Genomic DNA, 26,098 nt, shown 5'->3' with positions numbered 1-26,098 from the left:
CTGAGCCACTCAGGCACCCCAAGATTATAGATTATTTACACTCCCATGTAAGAGGTATGAATACCTGTTTCCCATCACTCTAACAGCAGCGATCAGGTTTTAATCCTTGTCAATTTGATAGGCAAAATGGGAAGCTTTCATAATGCCTTTCTTTAATGAGTTTGAATATGTTTCATAAGCTTACTTTTTAAAAACATTAATTATGAATTAATGTAGGCAAAAAAGCTCTAAATGAATGTTCTTATTTACTTATTTAAAAGAGACTATGTATTAAGGAGATTAATCTTTGTCTTACATGTTGCAATTTACCCTCAACTCTATCTTTTCCTAGTTGACACTCAGAATTTTTTAATGAAAATATTCTTTAAAAGTAACCTAATAAATATTAAGGTACACAACTAAACTCTACGGTAAGGACCCTTTGTAGTCTGACTTGAGCCAAAATAGAAGATTACAGCATTTGTCCTTCGGTGATGTTCAAATTTTCAGTTACCAGTCACCTCTTCCATATACAAGGCCACTGTCTTATCACAAAATTTAACGGAAAATTCCCAAATGTCATATACTGTACTAAGTGCTAAAGACACAGATGAAGGTAATAGGCTCAACCCTCAAGCTCCTCACAATCAACCCCAAGAGACAGACTGTATGAGCTCTAAGTGCCATGTCTGAGGTACTTGGCAAGTCTGGGCAAACTTTTCCTCTCCTGATGTTAAGGAATTATATAAGCTTTAAGAAACTTAAAGGGTGCACCTGGGTGGCTCAGTCAATCAAACATCGGACTCTTGAGATTTTGCCTTAAGTCACGATCTCAGGGTCAGGAGATGGAGCTCTGCACTGACAGTGTAAAGCCTACTTGGGATTCTCTCTCTCCCTCCCTCTCTGCCCCTCCCCCACTCTTTCTCTCAAAATAAATAAATAAACTTAAAGAAACAGACTGAATAAAACTTTAAAATTCAGTCTTCATCTACGGAGATGCTAAAGGAAACCCACTTCACCCTCAGAAAGCTACATTCATGGGGACTCATGACCACAGTCCTCAAAAGAGTGGTCTCCAGAAATTCCACAGGCACAGGCAGCTATGTCCAAGCCACGTGTGGCCACCATTCTGTTCCTCACAACGGCTGACGTAGTGCTGCTGATCTTCGGCGGCCACAGGTCTGTCCCGCCAGCTGCTGCATTCAGCTATGCTCTAATGACCAATGCAAAGGGACCTACGTTAATGGCAGAAGCAAAAAGAACAGGGGATGTGCTGCTTCTCGGGGAGGTGGCTTATGTGGGACATTCCAAACGCCCTTCACATTCCCCAATGCTGCTCCTGCCTGCCAGTCTCTGGGAGTCCAGCAAATCCTCCACTCAGCCCTGCAGGATTCCAGGGAACCTGAGCAATTCTGTCTGTTCACCCATAGCCCGACACATCAAATGGATCCACCTGTTCTCCTTACAGACTTAGGCCCCTGGACACAGCTCACTACTAAACCATCAAAACAACTTCCTCCAGACCTCATACAAAACCATGAACGCCCAGAACAAGCCACTCATGCCCTAGGCTGGTGCCTAGGAGTCTAGGTCAGAGTGGTGTGGTGTAACAACTATTATTTTAATTATGGCTTCCACCCCTAGGACTTTCTTTAGATTTTTCCTAATTGCCCTTCCATGAAATTTTAATACCATAGCTATATTGTATATTTGTTTATGTACTGTGTGTACATATGTCCTTTATACATAAATTGGGGTTTTTTTTTTTTTTGGCCTCTCAAGAACCAATGTTTGCCCATCTTGCACATAATAAACCCATTGAGAAATGAGTAATGCAATAAAAAGGTGTAGAAACAGCTCTTCAGAAAAAGGAACTTTCTCATTTGGAGGGTGGGAAAAACCCACTCACACAGTATTCCTGGAATTTTTCCATCTGAGACTCTAAAGAGCCCCCAACTCACCTTTGCAAGTTACTTGTAAGATGGCAGGCTATGTAATTTGAAGTTATCCAAAGGCCTGCACATCTCCACGATCTCTACGATCATTTCCTAAATTTCTTGCAACAACTTTGTTTTTGATGGAGGAGCAGAGGGAGGTGAGAGCGTATGAGTGTTCTAATATGCGTGTGCACAGAAGAAAAGCAGGTGAGGTGACAAAAATCAGTACAAAAATACCCGCCCCAAACTGTGGTCCTTTTATGCGATTATTCTTTCTCTGCCTATTTCTCCGCCGTATTTTCTCTTTTGTTTCGTGTGTGTGTGTGTGTGTGTGTGTGTGTGTGTAGCGCCAGAATTAAGAGGTAACAGAATGGTAAAGGTCACACCTAATTTGGGGTTAACAGATATTCCTCAAGACAGTTATGATGCAGAGCTCATTGTTAAGCATTACTGAAATGCATCCAGGAAATGTATGCTCCAGAAGCAGAGGACCTTATCTTCCAGTATTGCCAGGTTTTTATAGTAAAGTCCATTTCAGCCTTGCAGAGCACAAATCCTCTATGATATAATATGATCGGACCCTTCTGCCAAGTAACTGTCTTTTATGTGAAAAGTGGACTTCAAATTTTGTTCTCTAATTGTTGTACACATTTCATAAAACTTTGCTCTCAAAATCTCAGAGGAAACGGGTCATTTGAAGAAAAAAAATTGGGTAAAATATACAGAGAATTTAGATCCTGGTAGGATCAACTATTGTTTCCTGTGACCAAAACCCATTTAATATGGGGTGGGGAAGTGTAGTTAACTAGGCCTTATGAGTAATAGCAGGAAAATCACAATGCATTCGAACATTCACTAACTTCTACTTTGTACCAGGCACTATTGTGAGCATTTGTAATGTACCAGTTAACACAACAGGTGAAGATTCCTGCCTTTAAACAGCATACGTATGGGTGGGGCAATGTGGAGAGGTCTGATGGCGAACAATACTAGTAAGAGTAATGGTAGTAATAAAAGATGTATTGGGTTTGAAATCAATTCAAGTCACAAACATTAACAGGCAGAGTAGGGTCAGAGGTATGGGGAGGGCCAAGGCAGGGGTGTGAGGACAAGTTACAATTTTCAATAGGATGGTCGGGAGATATCTGAGCAGACTTCAAGGAGGTGAGATTTGACGTGGAGACATGCAGGGGTGAGGCCTCAAGGGAGAGCATTCAAGGGGGATCTTAGCAACACCAAGTAGGCAAGGGTGGCCAGAGTGGAGTGGGCAATGAAGAGTTGAGACCAGAGCACTAATGGATAGGGGGCCTTGTGGACCACTGGGAGGACCTTGGCTCATACCCTGAGATGGGAGCCACTGTGGAGTTTGGGGAAGAGAAGTCACATGATTGGACTTGTGAGTGAAAAGGCTAGCCCTGGCAGTGTGCTGGGAACACAGTATGGTAGGTGGGGGGACAAGCAAAGAGCCAGGGAAACCAGTTAAAGAGACCAAACTCCTGGCAGAAGCTACTAGCGAACAGAGGGTATAATTCATTTCATCGTGAACAAAGGCCAAATCTACTATTTGCTATCTTAGCATCCTGCAACCTGGCTGCAACGTCTGTTAACTACCACCCTATCACCACCCAAGCATTTTCCTGTAGGCGGCAATTTTCTCGCAATCAGCGTGACAACTGAGGTGATTTTGTTTTCAAATCCTTTTCTTGCAAAGGGACCCCACTTTCCTTACCTTTGAATCCCGATTGCCTGACACACAGGACTCAGTTCGGCTGAATCAAGAGGGCGCTTATTTTGTTGTTCCTGCCTAGATTATTTTAAGAACCTCTTTCTCTGTCCACAGTCACCCTCCCCTCTCATCACCAAAACTGTCTGCTTCCTGCACTTTGCAACCCGAAATCCTTCAAACGTATCTCTGCACGCCAAGGTAACACCCAAACATCTTAGCCTAGTAGACGAGGCTCTCCAGAACTGGCTTCTAGCATACCTTGGCATCTTCCCTGCTACTACTGATTCTGGAACAGGAAATCCGGGCTCTAACCTTTTGCCCAAATACCTTGTCCCTGCGTAGAGCTAATCTTTTCCTTGTGCTCCTCCCCCCTCTGCCCAACAGCTTAAAGAAATCCCATTCATCCCAAGGCAATATCCCAGTGCTACCCTTTCACTCAGTTTGTGACCTCTGCCACCAGTGTGATTGCTCTCCACCCTCTGGGGACAGGAGGCATGAGCCACTCCCAGGCTCACACTAAGGAGAGAGTAAGCCTGAACACACCCCACAGGTTCTTGCTGCCCTGGCCCACTTTACAGCCCGCCGACTTACCAACTCAGCAACTTTCCCCCAGTACATGCCGTACCTCCCAAGCCCGTGAAAGAACTATTGGGGCCAAAGGCATCTCAGAATTCTCTGAATCCTTTTTCACAGTCTCAACAGATTTACACAGTTGGTCGGTATTCATTGGTAATCTGCTCTTGCGAAGTTATTACTAAGGTAATGAACAGGCTGTCTCTCACTGCAGACGTTGCTGTGTGTGTGTGTGTGTGGTGAGGGGTGGCCACAGGAGTGGGGCAGGACGGCTGGTGAATAAGCCAACAAGGACTGCCCAGTGCAAGAAGGGTAAGAAAAGTGTATCAGGGGTTAAGAAGAGGCAAAGAAGAATCACTATGTGTGCAGAGCTGTGGGAGGCCAAGAAGTGAAAACCAAGGTCAACTTCTGGAAGCTAAGGCCCAACTCAGATGTCCTCAGGGACATGTCAGACCTACTGATCCAAGAAGGAAGGGGACAGATATTTGAAGCAGAGGGGACAGCGTGTTGGAAGGCACACACACTTGGCAGAGAACCACAAGGAGCTCACTGTGAAGGAAGGAGGCAGTGCGAGAGCAGGAAAAGGATGGAACAATCAACGGGAATCATATTTACCAATGACGGAGGCTCAAGGGCATGTCAGGACACAAGGAGCAAAATGTCTCATGTCTTACCTTACATAAAGGTAAGACACCTTGTGAGACACCAAATGCTTATCTTCTCAAATAGACGAAAGGCGCTATAAGCCTGTAACGCTGTTACCAACTCTATTCCAGCACAACTCACAGAACATCTATTAAATTGTTTCAATTTTTTTCACAAAGGAAGTAGGAGAAAAAAAATCCATTTTCCCAGCCTCTCCCATTATACCCCATATAACTAGAATTATCAAGATTTGGCAAAACAGTAAAAGACACACATCCATTGCCGGCCATTCGGAAAAGCAGCAGGCAACAACATGGGTCTCCTGGTGTCTATACAAATAGGACATAAAACTCACCAAGGACAATGTATGAGAAAGAAAGCAAACTGTGGAAGCAGAGGAAGTGAGGCCATTTTAAAAGCACATACTACTCACATCACACTCACTGCTACTAGATAGACATGTGATAATGCCATTAAAATTGTGATGAACGCTAGGTCTTAAAATCATACAAGATAAAAATCTCAAATGCTACTACAGTCCTTTTACTGAACTTTCCTTTCAGGGGTGCTAAGGAATATACCTTTTTTTTTTAAAATTTTTTCTTATTTATTTTTTAAATTTATATCCAAGTTAGTTAGCATATAGTGCAACAAAGATTTCGGGAGTAGATTCCTTAATGCCTTTTCCGCATTTAGCCCATTCCCCCTCCCACAACCCCTAAGCTCACATATTTAAAGCAAAATGCTCAAGGCTGTTCAGCCCTTTGGTCCTGAAGCCTTCCGAATGTAATTCGTGCATCTTAAATGTATTCTGCCACGCAAATTCAATACCATTTTAAAAATGAAATGGCCATGTTTCAAAGTCACAAGAGGAATAAAGTGGTATTCAAAAGGAAGATTTTGAAAGGACCTAAAACATACAGAACGCCTGTTGGCTATTATAACAATAACAACAAAATTGCTTTCATCTTATAGGCTCTATTATACTTTAGGCCATATTTTTGTATGTGAGTGGTACTGTGAGGTCTTATTCAGTTATTACTGAATCTTTCATTCTCTCCATGTATACCTCGCCCCTTACAAATCCCAATGCTCTCTAAAAGCACTCCAAACGCAGGACATTCAATCCTACTGCATTTTATTTTTACATTTAAAAGACTATTTGATAAATGCTTTAACATAGCTCACAGGTGAGTAAAGGAATAGTTGAAAAGAAAATTGGCCTTCAGGGTAATGGCAGCTTCTTAATTCAGGAATTAAGTCCAAAGTTATCTCTCCTCCCCCAAACTGCTAACAATCCCATAATGGTAAAATTTCTGAGAATATTTTTTTATTGCTGTTAGATATAAAAACCTCTATAGTGGACCAGAGTTGCCTAAATCAGTCATCTACAGTCTTGTTATGTGTTTCAAAAAGAGATATAAGGGGCACCTGGGTGGCTTAGTTGGTTAAGCGTTGGACTCTTGATTTTAGCTCAGGTCATGATCTCAGTGTTCCTGAGTTCCTACCCCACATCAGGGTCTGGGCTGCCAGGGCAGAGTCTGCTTGGGATTCTCTTCTCCCTCTACCTCTCTGCCCCTCCCCCGGTCTCTAAATAAACAAATAAACTTTAAAAAAAAAAAAAGAGAGAGAGAGATGCAGAGAAAGGATTTTTCTTTAATACTTGCAACATAAAATCTCTTTTCTTCCGAGGATTTCTGCAAGAATGAGAATGGGTACAAGGCAATTTACGTTTCAGTGAACAATACTGCTTAAAGCGAAGTGTTATTCCCAACTAGCACACTTAAGTTTGAGGCATATATTTGAACTAGGATGGGAAATTGCCAACGGAGCTCTCTCCACACATATGGGAAGAGCTAAGAAATCTCCCTGCAGCCAGGTTAACAAAGTCTGATTTTGAAGTGACTCATCTTGAAGGTGGGTGGTGACGTGCGGAGTGTGTGGATGTGAGGAGTTTATGAGGACTGTGTGTGTGAATGGGAGTGGGGGTGATAAGAAAGGGGAGTCAGAAATAATCCTCATGAAGATAATAGCTTAATGCAACCTCTAATGGGCTCAACCCTTTCTTTTCAGAATACTTAACGGGCAAAGATGCTTTCCTACAAAAAGTTACTTCATGACGTGACGAGTGGCAGAAAACAGAAGAGCGACGTCTACAAGTCAAAAACCATGTGGTTGAAACCAGGGAACACAGAAACAGGAGCCACTTCCTGCAAGGACTGTGGGTTCTGTTTGGAACGAAGGAGACTTTCTGCTCCCACCAGGTGTACCTTCTCCAGAACATCCTATCGACAGGTCCAACTGGTAAAATGAGGGGTTTTTGTTTGTTTGTTTGTTTGTTTGCAAGTTGGCCCCTACAAGGGGGTAGGGGGAAGCGAAGTTCTGTCAGGCCAAGCTGAAGAAGTATTTAGGACACAGTTGAAGAGCTAGGATGGGAGCTTGACCTCACATCTGGAGGTCTTTTTCAGTCTTTTGTCCATTTTTTTCCAGTCATGGGACCCTTAAAAGATTACAGAACCTCTTACCACTGGTTTCCTGACTGAAGTGGGGAGCAATCCCTACATCACAGGACTGCTATGGAACTGGCTGTAACAACAGACATAAAAACCTAGCTGGTGCCTGGCCTTTCAAGGTATGTGGTATTTATTAGCTTTATCTGTCCGTTTCCAAACCCACACACAAGGAGAAGGTGGAAGCAAAGACTTTTTGCCTCTGATTTTGAAGCTAACAGATGGATAACCTGCCTAAGACAGGCTGTGGATTAGTCTGGCGTTACAGGCAAAGGGCAAACATACGACCCTTTCCTCTGAGGCCACATGTACCTTGTACCTTTATGCTTCCCTTACTGAAACACAACCTTATCACACTGTTCGCGAAGATGACTTCTACCAACAGGATAGATTCTAGAAAGATGAATTATTGAATCTCAGTTTCTCTTCCCCTTCCTTACAATGGGATATGTTCAGGCCAGAAGAATTTTATTTCAGAAAGCTGACCTTTAGTTATTTAGAACCAAAAATCTTTTGTAGGGCAATTATTAAGTTAAATTCTACCCTCCGACTTTAGACCAAAGTTAAAATATAGGTGTTTACTGTAGATTGCTTTGTTCCCTGAGTTTATTAATTAGTAATATTTAAAGAGCATAGTCTATAGAAGAATAAAGGTTTGACCTTAACTGTGATTAATAGACACAAGAAACAAGTGTCATGAATAATGTGATGCTGAATACTACACTAATTACTCACTAACAAGAATTTCTCATTCCTCTCACCTCACATTTATAATAATTTAAGTGGCAATTAGCAAGTAATAAACACTGGACACCCAGTCCCCAAGGAAACTGTGTGCAAACTGCTAAAACAGCTTCTATATCCACTATTACTTCTAGTCCCACAACCATCCGATGACGTGCGAATTATTCCTTCATTAGGAGAACACTGAGAAGAGGTTCGTAATCATTCAAGGTCACATGGCTAGATAAGGGTAACCCACAGACGGGAGGTCAGGCTTGTGCCTTGTTGCAACTCCACAGAGCCCGGAACTCCTTTCTAGCTTGGGCCTAATATAGCTTCTTCCCCCATCCCAACTCAGGACTTCTCAGGATGGGTCCATCATTTTGAATTTTGAAAGCACTGGACACCTGTGTTTTCTAAATCACTGTTTCAGTTCAGCTTTGGGCTTTCTGTTCTTGAGGGGAGGTGTTACCCACCCCCCCTTCACCAGGACAGACAGGAGAACACAATGTCTAGCAAACATGCCCTGTGACCTCAGTCCACGCGCTTCCCATTCTGCGCCCACATACATGGCGAACAATCCTGAAATGACAGCTAGAAGCCAAGAAATTTAATTCCTTAAAAAAAAAAAAGGAGGGAACTATGAGTACCTAAGCTTATTGTGACCACATCACTCAAGTTCCCTGTGTAGATGGCTGCCTTTCTTGTTTTCCTTATAGGATACTTAGGATTGCAGTTGTGGCCCACCCAGATTGTCCAGGAAACTCTCCCATGTCAAGATCCTTAATCACATCTGTGGAGACTTTCTTTCTGAATAAGTTAACATTTATAAGTTCCAGGATTTTGGACCTAGTATCTTTAGTGACCCACATTTTCCCCAAATTCTTCCTTTACCTTCCCAATACCTCTAGGGGCAAATTTTATGCTTACTTTATAGATCAGCCACCAAGCAAAGGTGAACACTCAGGGATAGCAGAAGACAACTCTTATGTCTGTACATCCAGCTGACTGCTATTTCAATCAACCTATTTGATATCAGGAGGCTGGATTGGTAATACTTTAAAAGAGAACAAAATTGGGCATATAAACGAATGGTGGGGAAGTGATCTCTCTTTTAAGAACATAAAATAATTCAAGAATCAGTTGTATTACCTCGCAAGGTTCTCTTAGGAATAAATGAACCATAAGGCTTCTTACAACCCCCAATTATTACAAATAGCAAGACTTTGTCTTTCCTTTATAAGGAAGCCAGCTGTAAGGAAGACTAACTATGCATGTCAGTGGGTTACTAATGAGTATCTTACAGGCTAGCAGATATCCTCTGTACTTAAACCTTACAATTATTGACTTTTAAACCACCAACTAGTAGTTTGATTTCAGAAACACATACTTTTCAATGAAAGCTTACTATTCTTGTTCGTCTTCTGACTAGTTTAGGTCTCCCTGCCACATGCGAACTTAGCACCCTCAACCTTCCCATCAATGAAATAACCTGGTCAATTGTTTATTGCAAGAGCCACAAGTGTGGGCCACCTGTGTTGTTTACAGCAAAGCCCCAACATCCGGCCCGGGGCAAGGTGGCACAGCCAGGTTGAGGCAGTACTCTAGATTTTAGATGAGCATGATGCTACTCAGAATAATGACCACACTTCGTAGCCAAAATAGCTTCTGTATGTCCAGCCATCACAGGTACATACTACTATATCTGCATAATGTCCATTATTCTAAAAATGTCCTCCTCACCTGATCCATTTTAAGCTGCTTCTTGATCTCTTGGCTTACCTTAACAAAATTACAGAGAAGGAGATCAGGATTTTTGCCCAATTTCCCTTTGGCTGGTCTGCAATCTCCTATCAAGTACTGCTTAAGAACATGAGATTATTTTGACACGACAGAAAGAAAAGACCTCGCCTTCCACTCTCCAACCCCATCACAGGAAGGTGCACCCAGCTGCCCTAGAACTCCACGTGCCCCCTCCCCCACCCCCCTCCACCATGGCTGGGGTTGCGATGGCCAAGTGGGAGGACAGAAACTGCCACATGAAGGAGCCTAACCCTTGTACTCCTTCAGCAGCCAGTTTACAACATCCTCAATTTCAGATTTACATACCCGTATCTAAGCCAACAACCACCTCAATAAAGGATATTAAAAAGCAATACTTTTGTCTTAGAGTGATACAAACTCTCAGCCTTCAAGCTGACAATACTAAATACCAATGCACACACACACACATCACACGGAGTAAAAATAGCACTACTGTGTTCACAGAGCCGAGAACTGCATTTGGCATGGAGTAAGCACTCAGTTAAGATAAATGCTAGTAACTAAAAAAATTAAACATCTTATATTCCAGCGAGTTTAGAGGTTAAATGATTACCAACCTGACAGGTAGAAAATTGTGCTTGGGACAGGTATGAGAAGGAAAAGTAATCAAGAGTGGCAACAGGGGCAAAATAGTGTATTATTCTGGAGAAAGTTTAAATTCAGTCATCTTTTATACAACATTCAAATCTGTTACCACCTTCCTTTAAATGGTTGTCACTTTTGAGCGTGTGATATCACTCAATCTAAGAGAAGGTCTGTTTTTTTTTTTAATCGAATTGTAATACTCTTTTGTGCTGCCAAGACCAATAATACATCAAAATTCCAGATAGTTGGCAAAGGATCCAGGAAAATATTTAGGAAACTTCTCCCTAATTAATTGATAGGTGTTCAGTAATACTTAGTCAAAGACAAACAGAAGCATCTAATATGCTCATAGTTGTGCCAGAGGGGCTGAAACTGATGAAATTTGTATTTCAGGGGGAAATATGACTTGATTTCAACGTAAAGCAGTATATTAATGGAAGACTGAATTATAACTAAAATTAGAAGCTAATCTTCTATGGATAAAATCATACTGGGGGGAAGAGGGAAACAAATTGGGCAAAATTTTAAATCACTGTCTTGCAGATCAATCTAAACTGATACTATTCTTGTACAGGTTGTAACCAATTAAGATTTATTTTTTTCAGGAGTGTCTGGGTGGCTCAGTCGGTTAAGCGTCTGACTCTTGGTTTTGGCTCAGGTCAAGATCTCGCGGTTTCGTGTGTTGAAGCCCCATGTCAGGCTCTACGCTGGCAACACGGAGCCTATTTGGGATTCTCTCTCCCTCTTTCTCTGCCCTTCTCCCACTTGCACTGTCTCTGTCTCTCTCAAAATAAATAAACTTAAATATTTTATTTTTTTCAAAAGATGGCTAGAGCAAGGAAACTCCAACATGTGGAATAAAAGATGCTCAAGTCATTAGTAACAAAAATGATGGCTAAAATTTCCATGAAAAGCTATTCAAGCCACCAGTCTTTTAGTCCTTTTCAACTTTTTCCATGAAGATTCAGCTTATGTTTATACCAAAGCTATTCTTCCTCCACATTTTAAATGCAGTCAAGCATATTGGTCTTTGCACTAGCATGCTTTCTCAATTTCTCCAAAGTTACCATAGCGACTCTAGATAATTTGGCCTTGGTAGGATTTTTTTTACAAGGAGAAAAAGGTGACTCTAAACATCAAGGACTAAGTGTTCAACAAAAACATTATACTACCAAATATTAAAACCAGTAAAAGTATGTTTCCTGCGGAAGTCACTGAAAATCTGTGAGAAACTCAAAATTAAGACTCAAGGTTAAAATGTACTTGAAATATGTCAAGTATCTAAAACACAGAAAAGATCAACTCCCACTCCCTTCCTGAAGCAAAAGAGACCAGGCTGTGCCTGATAGCATCCACCTGTTTTCTCACTGGAGCCTCGCCCAGGGCACAAAGCACATGAAGCACCAGTTAGGGAGGATCAGGAGACACTATATGCCCAGCCTGCTCTTATGCCCAGCTTGGACCTTTTTCCTACGACCACATGGATTTTTGACTCCCAATGGGTGCCTGTATTACACAGAAAGTCATTTCTATAAAAATGCCAAACAGTAGGACTTTAAGAACACCCACGCAAATGCAAAACAAGGTAGTTTTCACTAAAACAAAACGAAACAAGGAAAACTCAGATTTGTTTATTCCCTACTGCAGTTAAAAGGTAGCAAAGAAAAATTCTTTCCTTACCACACGTCCATCAGAACCTACCACTAATGTAACAGTATTCCAAAGCTATTGCAAACAGTGTTTTGCTGTACATGTCTGCGTGTTAATCAATCTTGACATATCAAAAGATTCAGAACATTCCACACAAAGATAGTTACAGAGGAAGCATGATCATCCAGAGAACTGGATTCTGCTCTGAGCTCTGAAAATCAGTTGTCTTGCTTCTGCCCATTAGCAACCCTAACCTTGCAATGCTAAAAGGAAAGCAGAGATGGAGAAAACACTTTAAAGAATTAAAAACACTTGATAAGCCTGATGCATTGAGCCACTGCTTCACAAGGTGGAGAGGAGAACTCACTCCATATTCTGATGTCTACCAGCGAGACTGGGGAACACCCCCGAAAGAAATGAGAATGCAGCACTCAGGTTTGGGAAGGGGAACATCTAGAAGATGGACAGAAGCCAGTTGGCATTCTAGACACCCTCCCCATCTGACAGGGTTTCTAGAGCCACCTGTCACAACCTGCCCCTCCCACATCTGTAATGACAGCTGGACTAGATTATTCCTATAAACCAAAGATGATGTTGGCACTTGGGCGAAGCACCCCCATAAGCCTTTATAGCACATAAAATTACATGCTGTATTTTGGGTTCTTTGAAGTTTCAGTCTGCTCTTTCTTTTGGGCTTAACTTAAATTTAGGTTTTAAATCAGGGCCCATCCAATGGAACATCTGGGGCCCACGCTGGAAGTCACTTTAGCGACCACACCTTTTAAAAGAACCTGCTGGAAAACATATCCTGCAGAGCAATAGAAGAAACTATCATCAATGATAGTCTCTACCCTCAAAAAACTTGCACTCCTCATATCCCAAAGTCAGACAGACCTCTCCCTGATACTCACACTGCAGCCCCCTACTAATTTAATAATTGTAGCAGGTTTCACAGAAGGAAGGAAAAGCTTTGATTTTTGCCCATTCTGTGGCAACTCCTCGCAGGCCTTGGAGCAGCTAAGGAGTTGTCTATCAGGAGTCCTCCATCCAAACTCTCAGCTGTGCCTGACTGGTTGGGTGGGGGCAGGGGTGGAGAGAAGAGGCGTCGGGTCGAGCCTAAGGGGACACAAGTAAGAATGGAACTTGGGGAGAACAAGTGTACCCTCAACTTGTAAGGTAGCAGGGTTGCTGAGGTGAGCCCAAATGAGCTTGATTTCAGGTTTATTTCAGAAAATGTGCTGTCCTGTAGTGCTGTCTGCACCTGCCTCAAAGAAATCCAATTTGCCTGCTGCCCAAGTCACCTCTAACAGCCAGGGACTGACTTCCAGGCCTGCTCAAGGTGAGAGGTCAAAGGGTGGTTTTTAACCACCCTATTTTTCTGCCTACAAGAGATGGTGACCTATTCAGTAAGAGTTACATTGACAAGCTGGATTTTCTATGCCAACATTGGTCAAAGTTTTTCCTCAATGGATGCTCTACCATGGAAAGGTATCATTAATCCATGTGTGTGTTTCCCGGTTTAAAAAGCAATTTCCTAGTCTCCTCATGCTATGAAAGAGGGGCCTGTATCTGGTACTGAATATACTGTTTACAGAAAGAAGATTCCCCTTCTGGGTTGTTCAGACGTGCGCATTCTTCCCTGTGTAAACCTACTCCACCTGTATTTCTGCTATACAGGAAGTAAATGTGCAAACAGAATAAAAAGCAGCTGAAGGCACACATTCTTTGACTCTAATTAAGGTGGGATGCCTGATTCGCAGCTGTTCCGACTACTTTAAATGTTTTTCTAATCAACAGTGGAGTTTAAGAGGCATTTTATCTCATGTTTCAACTTTTTATAATATACACCAGTGTACTACTCAACTCTCAGCCTGCTTATCACAAGGTAACATTAAGGAGGGAGGTGTGAAAGGTATTCGTGGACATGTCTAATAACTAAGAAGGCTGAGACACTGACATTGTGCTTTGCTCAAGGTCACTCAAATAGTAACACAGCCAGAACTAGGGAAAAGAAATCAACTATAGTTCATTCGCTAAGAACAACAAAATCAGCATGTCGCCTCTGCACCTGACTTTCAGTCAAGGCCAAATCAGAACATTGAATCTGCTAATTTTATTTAGATAATGCTTCCCTGATAACAAAGAAGCTGTATTTTCTATTGTTTCTGCAGCTTTACACAAGGGACTGTCCTATGAATAAAATTTAGAGAATGTCTGCCTAGGTAGAAAAAGCATCCTTGGCCTTGATAAAACAGTAGACACTTTTGTATTTAGTCCCGGGTATTAAAATGTCGATATTGGGCCAACTTCCTTCCCATGTCTGTACTATCCACCTCCTCTCTTTCCATCATCACCTTTGTAAAAATCAAGCATTGTAGATAAGTCTTAATTTAACTCCATTATGCCTCAAAATAAGATGGCCAATTTTGTCATAGTCCATCATTAATTAGACCTTTATTAAGGAAGAGAAAAAGGTAAAAGCGACGTGGATTTGACGACATGGGTTTGGCTGCTGGTCGGTAGGTGACTTCCTGATCTCCACCTTATCAGCGTCCATTTTGGTTGCTGAACTGCATGAGTGAAGCGAGAAACCATCAGAGGCAGAGGATGAACTGGCTGTAATCCCCAGCCCTCCAACACCACCTCTTCTGCAAAGATGCAGGGGTATCATCCACGCACCCCTGAACACAGTGAAGTAGAAAAGGGGAATGCACTGCCTATCACTTACTATTTCCTGAAGAATCTTGGCAAGTTCATTTCTGTTCTAAATGTGAATGTGGGCTGGAAATTAAGAGAGAAGAAAAACTCAAGTTCACCTCACTGGTGAATTCTCCATTTCTCTTCTCTTAAAGGTTTACTTTGCTTCCAATGTACACAACACACATCTATCTCTGTACCTTTTCTCATGTTTGCTTGGCATGGTCAGAGGTTCCTGAGAGGCCCCCGCATAGACTAAAGCATCAAGCATGTAGGGCCTGTGCTGACCTATGTGGGCACCCCTAGTCCCTTGGCTATTAAACACTTCAAGTGCAGCTAATCTGAATTGAGTTGTGCTGGAGGAGAAAAGACAGTATCACATCTCAATAGTTTTATACAATGATTATACATTGAAAGGATATTTTAAAGGACATACTTGAGTAAATAGAATTTATTAAAATTACCTGCCCTTGTTTCTGTTGATTTGTTCATGTGGCTACTAGAAACCAGGTCACTCCTGCCTGACCCCCTCCCTCCATCCCCAACCGAGCCTACTTTCCCTTTGTTCTGTCTATATCCAGCCTGGGAGGCATATCAGGAACAAGAAAATAATATGCCATCTACCGTTTTTGTGTGTTTCTCAAAAGACACACACATACACATACACACACACACACAGGTCTATATCACATAAATGAATTTATTTTTGTCTGACTTAGCCACTGGACTTCTGTGCATCTGCATTTATCATTTAAGTCTGCTGAACCTTTGCTAATCCATCCTTAAATATATCTTATTGATATATGTTAGACCGTAGGCAGTTCTGATCCACAAAAAGCCTATTTCAACTTATTGTGCAAAATGCATCATTAGGGGTGGGCAGTTCTATTTACATAGAGGTCCTTTAGAATTCCTATCCCATTAGGCCATAGACACAGAGCAGCCACCAAAGTGCCCCACTAAAATGGAAAGATGGGGCACCTGGGTGGCTCAGTCAGTTAAGGGTCTGACTTCAGATCAGGTCATGATCTTGGGGTTTGTGAGTTTGAGCCCTCCGCCAGTGTGGAGCCTGCTTGGGATTCTCTTTCTCTCCCTCTCTGCCCCTCCCCCACTTGCATTCTCTCAAAATAAATAAACTTTTAAAAAATTAAAAAAAAATAGAAAAGTGAACAGCACCCAGTCCTACACTATCCAAAACTGTGAGAGGCATGACACGGGTACCACTGAATATCGTGGGTAACAGAATATATATGGAATGTGAGTACTACCATTTTGGGACCACCATTTCCACAATAAAATGTCAAAGCAGTTGGCTGATCTGTGTTCCCCAAAGTGACCCACACAATTCAGAAGTGAAAATCACCCATGATCAGCAAGAACTATTGAATGGAGAGAACTGGTGCCCCTCACAGGGTCCCTCTAGGCCATACTGGACAAGAAACTGCAGGCAGGACTTCGGAGATCACTGCACTTGCTCAGCCAAACCAACCCACTTGTGTTCTGTGCCAGGCTGTGTGTGAGTCACTGGAGGTACTGAGAGAAGACGGTCTACCTTGAGGAGCTCCTTGATAGCTAGGAAAGGCCAACGTGTACTAAGAATTATCATAAACTGTAGTAAGTGCAGTGGGAAAAGGACAAAGAGGGAATGATTAACCACAGAAAGTCATCATAAGGGTAAGACAATTGCGGCCCTTTGTGTGAGGTACACACACAAGGAGGTACAGTTCGGTCCTGTAGGTGGTGTAGAGCCAGTAAAGATTTTAAGTACGAAAGCCTTGATTAAACATGACTTTCCGGCTTCTTCCTGATCATACAATAAGCTCTAATTATGATCAACAAAAGCAAATGAATATTCTTCATCCACAGGATGCCCAGGGAACAGCGCCTAGTATTGCCACAGAGGCTTAAGATAGCAGATGCATGCCTGTTCAGCAGCAGGCTGAACCCTGCATCCGTCATGAATCAATGGGTCACGACCAGCATTTTCAGAGAAAATGAATCAGGACAGAGCAGTAAATGTCAGGGCGTGTTGTAGGTATTAAAGGTGAAGTGTTGCTTTGTGAATCTTTGCTGTTTAGTTAGACACACACGCACACATCATCACACGGCTAGCTGGGGGCATGATATAAGCCTGTTTTACTCTGGGTCACAAGATTTTAAAGTTACTCGCTTCAAGTGTATGTCACAGTAATGAATTAGTAATGAATTAGTAACGTAAGATCTCTAATGAGCCTGCCCATTGTCAAATCAATCTAACCTTGCTTTTGCAGTGGTTTTAGTCTCCTACGAAGGTCTGAAACAAGGGCTGACCCTTAAGCACACTTTTGGATACATTCATCTGTCTCAATGAGTCCTACTGAGCAGTCCTCCCATACATACCCTGAATCTACTAATTCCTTCTTTTTTTTTTTTTACGTTTATTTATTTTTGACAGAGAGAGAGAGAGAGAGAGAGAGAGAGAACATGAGTGGGGGAGGGGCAGAGAGAGAGGGAGACACAGAATCCGAAGCAGGCTCCAGGCTCCAAACTGTCAGCACAGAGCCTAACGTGGAGCTTGAACTCACAAACTGAGAGATCATGACCTGGGCCGAAGTTGGGACGCTTGATCCACTGAGGTACCCAGACGCCCCCCTACTAATTCCTTCTGATGTGCCTCTGGAACTCTTGACCTGTTTTAAACATGTAATACTCTTATATTCTCAACTTTTTGTTTACACTTTCCCCACCTGCTTGTCTTAATGGCATTCTGACTTTTCCTTTGTGATACTACTTCCCACAAACCAGGGCTGCTTGCTTCCCAAATTTCCTTAACTCACAGAACCAGGGAAGAAAGGGTTATTTATCACCATTACAGCTGAAATGACTTTTGCCCAGGCCAGGCCCTAACAGCTCTATTCCAAGACCTCTGCCTCCACCTTATGTCTGTTTCACTTCCTAACCTCATCACTCATCTCCTGACCTCCAAGATATTTTATTGCCAAAATCACTGTGTTCCTCCCATGCTCATCTCTGCTGGGTGGCTTCAAGAAGGTGGGGGCCCTTGGGAAAACCCAAAGCACAGCTGGAAGACTCCCTCCTTCATCGAAAGGTTTCTCCTCCATTCCACTTGAGCTACACAAAGGCCCCATCTTGGACCTGAACTAATCCAGAAATACTTCACCTTTAATATCTAGGCTTCCAAATCTCGAGCTTTTCATTTACCCACTTCTCCACTTGTCATTCCTACAAGTCTTCCCCTTCATCCACATCATAATAGGCAGTTCCTTGACTTTCCCTGTACCTCACTTCATCCAGGCTTCATGAGCTTCCTTACCAAGATGGGACCTCAAGGCCATCCAATGTCAACAATGCTCACCCAGCTGTTCCTGTTCCTTTGACTTTCTCAGAGCCAACATGCCAATCCCTGAACCCAGCTGCCCCACTCATGTCCTCTCATTTTGTTGGCAAAATTCACATGAACATGCTGACTGGCCCCATGAGAAAAACTCAAGAGCCAACTAAAGTTCTAAAAACTGCCCAGGCTTTGTACCCAACCCTGGCTGCTGTACTATCACTTTTTCTACAGAAGCTGTTTTCATTCCTCCATCATTCTCACGACAGCACAGGACACCCTCAATACTCTTCCTCTCCCACTCTGGTCACACAGCAAGGGGTATCTGTGTTCATCTTAGCTGGGATGGGAAAGCCAGAGCTGGTGAGATACATGCCGGTCTCTTCTCTCTGGAGAGAGTGATTCTCAAACTTCAGTGAGCATAAACATTTACCTGAGCCATTTGTTAAAATGCGGACGCCAGAGCTCCACTTCCTAGAGATGGACTTTTAGGGTCTGGAGTGAACCTGAGAAGACTGTATTTGCACAAGTGCCCCTGTGATCCCGATGCAGTAGGTAACTGAATCTGAGCATCACTGTCCAAAGTCACTTTCTCACTTAGATGATGTAGCTGCCTCAGCTTTTGCCCTGTGAAATCCTTGAGCAAGGAACTTCTGGATTATATATTATTTGAAAAGAAAAAAAGTCAAGGACCATCTGAGCCAATCGAGACTAAATGAGGAGAGTATGGAAATAACTAGAACTCAATTCATGAATCCCTGTTCTAGCACCTAAACAGGTTCAAGCTTCACAGGAAAAATATAAGATAAATGACAAAAAAGTATGCTATGAATTCAGTACATAGCTAAGAGAGAACTTGAACTGAATTTATTAAACAGCCTAAATTAAATATATTTATTATTGTGTATTTTCACCATTGAGCCTTCTACTAATGCTTTTTCTAATCAACAGGACTTGGAAACGTGGGACAAAAGAGCAGTTGTCAAACAGCCAGGAGACTTTATCCTAATCCCAAATCTCCCAGTAACTCCATCATGGGTTGGTGAATTGATGAAATTCTCTGACACTCAATGTCCCCATATACATATGGAGATTTGCACTCGGCTAGAGGATAACAAAACTGTTCAGACCAAAAAAAGCAATGGCAGACCATTCTACATTCTACAAATGGAAGATATGGAAAAAATCACTGTAGAACTTTCTACAATTGCTTTCCCCCACCAGCCCTCCTTAGAATTCCCCTAAGGCCTCAAATAATGACACTGTTTTATGAATTATAAGCATCACAGCATGAGGCAGCATCTGGTGGGGAGGTTCCTACAGGAAGGAAGAGACCTCAGCGGTATTTGCTATTTGTACCCTTTTGATGTTTCAACCACAAGGCACAGCATTCTTTCAAGCCAGTTTTAGTTGTGGCAGAACCCAAAAGGCAATTGATAGATTGAATGTAGAATCCAGACCCAACCAAGAACAAAGATGCACCAAAAGGAAATAAAGTCTACATCACTGAAAAGTGCAAATTCCTACTAAAACTTCAAGAAGGCTACTAGAAAACAGACAGACAAGAGACAAGAAAGGGAGGGTGAATACAAGGTAAATTCTTCCCAGAACTACTATACGTACTAGTTAAAAGAAAACAGAAACATGGGCACCTGGGTGGCTCAGTCAGTTGAGTGTCTGACTCTTGCTTTTGGCTTAGGTCACATCCCAGGGTTGTGGGATGGAGCACTGTGTCAGGCTCTGGGCTATGCTCAGAGCTTGCTTATGATTCTCTCTCTCTCCCTCCCTCCCTCCCTCTCTTTCTCTCTCTCTCTCCCCCTCCCTCCCTCTGCCCATTTCCCACTCACTCTCACACTCTAAAAAAATAAATAAATCTTGGGGCGCCTGGGTGGCTCAGTCAGTTGAGGGTCCGACTTCAGCTCAGGTCATGATCTCGTGGTTTGTGGGTTTGAGCCCTGCGTCGGGCTCTGTACTGACAGCTCAGAGCCTGAAGCCTGCTTCGGATTCTGTGTCTCCCTCTCTCTCTGCCCCTCCCCACTCACACTCTATCTCTCTCTGTCTCTCAAAAATAAATAAATGTAAAAAATAATTTTTTAATAAATAAATAAATCTTTAAAAGAAAGCAAAAGAAAACAGAAACAAGCAAGCAAACAACAGACAAGATTGAAAAAAAAAAGGGAAAGAAAATCAAGAAAGACAATGGATGGTCATATTGTGCTAATTCCACCAAAGCTCAGGTAGTAAAAACTGATCGAGACCTAGAACAAAGCTAGTCTATCTAGAACCTAAAGGCCAGGACCACCAATGAGAGTTGCTGGAGGGGAGGTGGGTGGGGTGATGGGCTAAATGGGTGATGGGAATTAAGGAGAGCACTTGCTGGGATGAGCACTGGGTATCATATGCAAGGGATGAATCACTAAATTCTACTCTTGAAACCAATGCTACATTATATGTTAACTAACTTGAATTTAAATTAAAAAAAATAATGACATGACTAAAGTACATTAAGAAATAAGGAAAAGATGGGAATGCAAGCTGGTGCAGCCACTCTGGAAAACAGTATGGAGGTTCCTCAAAAAAACTAAAAATAGAACTACCCTACGACCCAGCAACTGCACTACTAGGCATTTATCCACAGGATAAAAGGGGCACAAGCACCCCCATGTTTATAGCTGTACTATCAACAATAGCCAAAGTATGGAAAGAGCCCAAATGTCCACTGAAGGATGAATGGATAAAGAAGATGTGGTATATATATACAATGGAGTATTACTCAGCAGTCAAAAAGAATGAAATCTTGCCATTTGCAACTACTAGGATGGAACTGGAGGGTATTATGCTAAGTGAAATTAGTCAGAGAAAGACAAACATCATATGACTTCACACATATGAGGACTTTAAGAGACAAAACAGATGAACATAAGGGAAGGGACACAAAAATAATATAAAAACAGGGGACAAAGCATAAGAGACTCATAAATATGGAGAACAAACTGAGGGTTATGGGAAGGGTTGTGGGAGGGGGGATGGGCTAAATGGGTAAGGGGCACTAAGGAATCTACTCCTGAAATCATTGTTGCAGTATATGCTAACTAATTTGGATGTAAATTTTAAAAAATTAAAAAAAAAAAAAAAAAAAAGAAAAGCAAGTAACACAAGGAAAAAAAAAAGAAGGAAAAGAGACTGTGTTAGTTTTTAAGCAATTGGCTATGAAATCAGAAGAAGCTGGGTTGGAATAGTATTTATCTGTCTGTTGGCTGTGACCTTGGAAAAATTCCTTAGGTTTTTCCAGGACTTGTTTTTGCCATCTATAAGATGGGAATAACCCTGTGTAAGTTGAATGCCTTGGGCACTGTGTGGGTCTGGTGAGTAGACACTCACTTGGTAACCCTTGGAGTAAAGTATGTTTGAGATCATGGAAAATTCCTAACCTCTCCCAGCTCTCCAACTTCAAAGAGCTTGAAAGACTAATATAAACTTTGGGATCAAATATCAGTTGCTCAATTTCTCTTTGGCTAGAGAGGATTAATATTGATTATTTGTATTTAAAAATGCCGGCACGCTAAAAAGGTAAGCTTTGATTTGTGGGCTCACACCTGACTGGCATCTGCCCAATACATCCCCAAGGCTAGGACACAAAATATGTGAAACTAAAGAAGTCTCTCAACTATGTGTTCCAACCCCAGGCTTGCCTGATGGAGACCATACAACGTGTGTGTCTGAGTCAGGTTAGTGATGGCTGGATCCTCCCCAATGCATCTGACTTCCCAACCTCCTCTGTCCCTCAAATATAGTTCCCTGTCAAACTGTATGGCTTCTCCCTTTATGTCCTTAACAACTGTCCCTTCTACTGCAGCTCCACAGCACCATCCCCGGTTACCACACAGCTGGACCTCAGCATCAACATCTCCTCTGAGGACCTAGCTGCAAGCAGCATGCCCTGGAAGGCTGGGCTGCCTGCCATGGAGACACCCCGTCAAGAGCACCTCTTGGGGTGCCTGGGTGGCTCAGTTGTTTTTAGCCTGTGCTCAGGTCATGATCCAAGAGTCATGGGATCGAGTCCTGTGCTGGGCTCTGTGCTAAGCGTGAAGACTGCTGAAGATTGTTTCTCTTTCTCTCTCTCTCCCCCCACCCCCCACCTGTTATGTACTCTTTCTGTTTAAAAAAAACAAAAACAAAAACAAAAAACCACATCTCATCTTATCCTCTCGTCTGTGGTTATCCCCTGATGGCTAACCCTGATGACTAGTTCTCCTCGGAGGTTACTCTGTCTCCCTACTGTGGATACGTACCTTAGGGGGACAAGCCCCAGGATGTCAAAAAGGTCCTCGACCTGTGGCATATGGCTCTCAAAGCAAGCTGACTGGTAAGCAAATCCAAACAGGGCACTCCTGGAAGGCAGGCCCTCCCCTTACCTAGGAGCCAGACCCTGAAAAGGGTCCCTGCTCTCGACTCAGCTGTGCCCCTTGCCCCACCAGCCTGTCAGCCACTGCATGGAGCAACCCCACACTTTCTTGTTCCCTGGGACACAGAGGGGTGATCAGAGCCAGGGAGAGAACAAGGAGGAAGGGGGAAATGCAGAATCACCATAGAAAAATAAAAACTATTTATGTTTTGAAAATGCAATTAAGAATTCCTTAATATTTGATTAACATTTTGTAGAGAGCAACAACATGTCCCTTAATGGGTTGATGACCAAGGAAGATATTTCCTTCCAGATTCCTAGTTTCTATTAGCATCGTTTATGAGCAAGCCATAGGCAGCATCTTTAGGAAAACAGACAGTGAGGTCCAAGCCTGTAGAAGAAATCCAATGGATTCTCTAAAGCACTCCCCAGTCATAAGATTCTTTTTCTTGAAGAAATCACAAATATTCGGGGTTAAGCAAACCCATATTCATGGTCCTCACTTGCTTAAACATTGGAAGCATTTCTCCTTTCAAGTATAATTCTCTACCTCTCTACTAGGTAAGGCCAGAACTTGATCTAATCAATGAGCTGTCTTTTTGGTGTCTGAGTTGTAAGCACTGACACAAAAGGAATCACACCGTGTTTTTGTTTCTTTTCCAGGACACATATGAAACTGCCTCAGAGTCACGAATACAAAGAACAGCTTGGCTCACATAAAGAGCTCTTTGAAGATAATATTTCTAAACAAGCCCATCACCAAGGGAAGGCTTTTTTGCTCTGTTTACTTTCCGAGGTAGGACAGAAAAAGTAAGCATGCCAGAAGATTTGTAGCGTTTTCCCCTTCCTTAAAAAAGAAATATAATATATCAGGAACTTCCTTGGGAAACATACAACAGCAGCCCCATTCATAACTATTTGCTCAACTATAATTTGCAAATTCCCTCTCCTTCTCTTGCCAACATGCCCCCTCCCATTCCCTGCTCTTCCTAATAGCTCTAGTCTGATTTCCCTTCCCCGATCCAGACTTTCCCAAAGAGAACTCTCCATCTTAGATTTTTTTCACAGTTGCCCTACAAAACTAAAGAAATGAAGTTCTTAAAAGGGAATTATTTTCATTATTCAAAGATATTTTGCAGAAGTTAATATGAAATCTACTCAGCAGAAGAAATTCTTTTTTAGGAAATTAACTCCTTTAATTTAAAGGGTGGGATTTCTGGCATCAGAGAGAAACTTTCAAAGCCCATAGGAGTAGCAGACTTGTCTGAACGGTCCCATTGCAGCAAAATCCCTACAGCAAAGAAATGATCAAGACAGTCTCCCCGGCCCACCTGAAAAGAAAACTTAAAAGTCCATTTAGTATTATTTAAAATGGCAGAGGAATGAAAAGCTTAGTCCCAAATAGTTCACAATTCAAGACTATAGGGGCACCTGGTAGCTCATTCAGTGAAACGTCTGACAGCATAGAACCTGCTTGGGTTTCTCTCTCCTCTCTCTCTGCCCTTCCCTTGCGCACATGCACACACACAGTCTCTCCCTCTCAAATAAATAAATTTCAAAAAAAAATCTTTTTAAACTATCCAGGCATAAATAAACTTAATACCATAATCATTTACACCAAGACACCATCCAATTTCTGATCTGGTCTCTGACATTAATAAAGAGGATCCTGCCCCCTTTTCTGGGGTCAATTGCAAAAAAGGTCAATTGCAATATATATATATATATATATATATATATATTGTGTGTATGTGTATGTGTATATATATACACATATATATGTGTATATATGTGTATACACATGTGTATATATATACACATATATATGTGTATATATGTGTATACACATGTGTATATATGTGTGTGTGTATATATATATATATATATATACACACATACACATACACACACACACCCTGTAGAAGGCAGCTTGTAATCACCCTGGTGATTCCTGCCTTCTAGAATTCATGCCCTTCTAGAATCTTCTCCCCTTGAAACACATGCTGGATTTACTAACTTGATTCTAATGACTGGAATACAGCAAACTACGGGACAGCACTTCTGAGAATGGGTTACAAAAGGGATCTGGCTTCCAACTTACTGGCCCTTTCTTGTTTGCTCACTGAGGAAAGCCAGCTACCATATTGGGAGCTGCCCACAGAGAGGCCCATATGTCAAGGAGCTGAGGGAAGCCTGTGGCCAACAGCAACGAGGGAATGGGGTCCTCAGTCCAAACGTCCGTCAGGAACTGAATCCTGCCAACACCATGACCGAGCTTGGAAGATCTGTTCTGCTTGGACCCTAGGAGGACTGAAGCTTTATGACAGACTGAATGCCACAGGACTCAGTTAAACTAGAATCAGATTCCTGACTTTGAAAAGCTGTGAGATAAATGTTCTTTGTTTTAAGCTGCTAAGTTTTAGAGTAATTAATTACACGGTCACGGATAACTAGTACACATAGTTATGTGTACTCCCAACAGAATTGTGATTGGCTCTTTGTGACGTCATGTAAACCTGTTAGCCTGTGGATAAACACAGGGTCAAGAGCCACTTTATTTTTTTTTAATTTTATTTTTTTAACATTTATTTATTTTTGAGACAGAGAGAGACAGAGCATGAACACGGGAAGGGCAGAGAGAGAGGGAGACACAGAATCTGAAACAGGTTCCAGGCTCTGAGCTGTCAGCACAGAGCCCGATGCGGGGCTCGAACTCACGGACCATGAGATCATGACCTGAGCCGAAGCTGGACGCCCAACCGACTGAGCCACCCAGGCGCCCCAAGAACCACTTTATAAAGCAACTATCTTTTTTGGTCTTAAAAACATGCCTTTCATATTTTCCCTGGTCATTAATATTAGTATTTTGAGACTTAATAAGTCCATATGCCCAGATGTCATAATTTTATCAGCTATGAGCAATAATTTCAGCCACAAGTCGTCTTAATAATATAGGTTATCTCTTCCTCTCTTCATTCATTCAGTCATTTATTCATTCACTGAAAAATACTCTATGCCCTTCTCTGGGTCACTTCTACTTCCCTGTGGTATCAAACTGTCTCGGATTCCCAGCTTCATAACCCACTGGGTCACATAAATGGCAGGAAGAACTTGTACCATCTAACTACAATATAGAATTTTCCATTGAGACAAAGACTAAATTTTACTTTAGGCTGGCAGTCCTGGCACACCATGTAGAATCTTGTCCACCACAAATCTAATTCACATCCTACTTGTTACCTCCAGGCAAACTAAAACACACAGAAAACAGTACAACGAATCGTCATTAGTGAACAAATGATAGTAGGCCAATACCAGCATTAAGTAATTCGTTCAACTATGTGACAGATATGATGTCATAATAGGGGTAGTTGACCTAGATGGGCCATGCCAAAGAAGGACTCCCTGAAAAAGGGAGTTAAAATCTAAAGACAGTAGAGCCTGAATAGATACACAGGAGAAGGGAATAGCACATGCAGAGGTCCTATGGAAAAGGGGTCAATGTGGCTGGAA

At 42.2% G+C, this 26,098-nt stretch overlaps 1 protein-coding gene and 1 long non-coding RNA gene across 6 annotated transcripts in view; both read right to left on the bottom strand.

Moving 5' to 3' along the window:
• The window catches only part of IQGAP2 (IQ motif containing GTPase activating protein 2), a 294,057-nt gene that overhangs the window by 209,572 nt on the left and 58,387 nt on the right, over window positions 1-26,098 (bottom strand). The gene's annotated exons all lie outside the window — the stretch shown is intronic.
• LOC122221831 lies at window positions 11,275-26,070 on the bottom strand. 4 transcript variants are annotated; one of them, XR_006203454.1, is made up of 4 exons: window positions 25,753-26,070; window positions 18,404-18,833; window positions 14,881-14,933; window positions 11,275-14,722 (listed from the first exon to the last, which is right to left on the bottom strand). It is a non-coding gene; the product is annotated as an uncharacterized LOC122221831 (long non-coding RNA). The 4 variants fall into 4 exon arrangements; XR_006203452.1 differs by having other exon boundaries at window positions 11,275-14,933; window positions 18,404-18,520; window positions 18,614-18,833; XR_006203451.1 differs by having other exon boundaries at window positions 11,275-14,933.

This window comes from Panthera leo, chromosome A1 (genome assembly GCF_018350215.1).
Source record: "Panthera leo isolate Ple1 chromosome A1, P.leo_Ple1_pat1.1, whole genome shotgun sequence".
NCBI classification, from domain to species: domain Eukaryota; kingdom Metazoa; phylum Chordata; class Mammalia; order Carnivora; family Felidae; genus Panthera; species Panthera leo.
Note: the sequence above shows the minus strand (reverse complement) of the source record. Positions and strands in the feature narration are given on the sequence as shown.